General features: G+C 41.3%; 1 protein-coding gene across 22 annotated transcripts in view; it reads right to left on the bottom strand.

The window, feature by feature from the left end:
- Positions 1 to 1711, bottom strand: part of epb41l2 (erythrocyte membrane protein band 4.1 like 2) — a 47303-nt gene that overhangs the window by 23291 nt on the left and 22301 nt on the right. The window lies entirely within an intron of this gene.

Here is a 1711-nt window from a genome sequence, read left to right as displayed (position 1 = left end):
GAGAGAGAGAGAGAGAGATTTCAGTGTGACCGACGGCAACTAATGCAAAACAGCTTTTAGATAGTACTAAGCCACACACACAAACAAACACAAACATATTGCATAACCTCATTCTGGGTTCATCAAGTACCAGATCGTAATCTTTATCATGATGATTATCAGAAACAAAGACACGCAACATCACCATTATATCATCATCATTGTGTCATAATACGGTTTCCTTTTGGATTACCCATCAGTCTTCATTTGGCTCCAATTTCCTATTCTCATTCCCACCGGAGGCCACATTGCCCTGCCTGCTACTTTCTCTGTCTCCACCCAACACACACGCAGAATATAAGATGGAGATCACGTTGTCTGGAAAATTCCATCTGAGAAAAGCTGATGTCGCATCAAGACCACTTCGTCCTCCAAGGTTACACACGTGTCCATGTATATGCACATTGCCAACGTGAACACACAGCACGCACACGCACACACACACACACACACACACACACACACTTCACAGCTGCATCCCAGAGGAGCAGAGAGAATGGTGCACACTGTGAAGTGACATGAAGGAAACTCCAAACTCAACAATGACACAATTTAACTGAGGAAAAGATGAACACTTCAGGTAAAAACAATGTGAAATAGTATTTTTTTATTCCATGCTAATATGGTGTTTTTGCTCTTTCCACAGATTTCATTTTTGTCACTTAAAAAACATACGGAGAGGTTTGAGTGCAGATAGTCCTGTTTCCTAGCCTGTCTGAGTACAGATGTGTGTTGGTGTATGATGTGTGTGTCTGGGTGTGAGATTGAGTTTGTATGTCTTTTTAGCAGCACTAAGTGCTTTGAGAGTCTCTTGTGAGAATTCCACCTTTCTACAAGGTCACGTGCCATCCATCAATATCCATGACACAGAGAATATACACATACATAATAATACACATACACACTTTTCCTGGCAACAATTCATCACTTCTCATCCACAGGTCTTTCACAACCAGCCTTTCTCAGTGACTCATTCTATTAAAAGATATTTTTCTATATAGTATAAAAAGTAAGAATGTGACTTGCATTAAACTAAAAGAATTTGACTATAGATAATCCAATATTCTCGCCCTTATGATCCTACACTTTAGCGTAGAATTGGCTGCAAATGTACCATGACAGTGCACTGACAGTATCGGCACAGTGAGACACCCAACACCACAAAGGTTCGTTTGATTGCGGAGAGAACATGTGTGTTGCAGTTAAACATTAACATCAGCCACACGCACTGAAGGGGGTCTACTGCCTGGACTAAATCCAGACTCCATGCCTTTGCTCGGCTTCCAGGGACATTCAGCCTGACTTTGAGAGCGAGACGAAATCTTGTTCTCATTATCTGTCAAAGTGACATCTAAGAAGGGGCTCTATTTTTGTGCCATTTGTTGTGCAGACATCTAAAATTTTGGGGTTCAAGTTTCATTTTTATTGGCACTCGGTCCAATTACTTCAGCTTCTTGGAGTGAGGTTTTCCACTCTTAGTATTCGGCTGTCACACTTTTCACAACTTTCTTCATCTTCCTTATGTGGCTCATTGACCTTTTTTTTTAAATCTGATTTACCAAATTTTTTCCATTTTGTACCCTCCATGGTCATGACACACCCACACAGCTTTGGTCATAGTGAGCTGCATTGTGGGAAGGAGTCTAGACAGAACTGTCATACCCCCACCACT

The sequence above is a fragment of the Etheostoma spectabile genome, chromosome 18 (assembly GCF_008692095.1).
Source record: "Etheostoma spectabile isolate EspeVRDwgs_2016 chromosome 18, UIUC_Espe_1.0, whole genome shotgun sequence".
NCBI lineage: Eukaryota > Metazoa > Chordata > Actinopteri > Perciformes > Percidae > Etheostoma > Etheostoma spectabile.
This window is presented reverse-complemented; position numbering and strand designations above follow the sequence as displayed.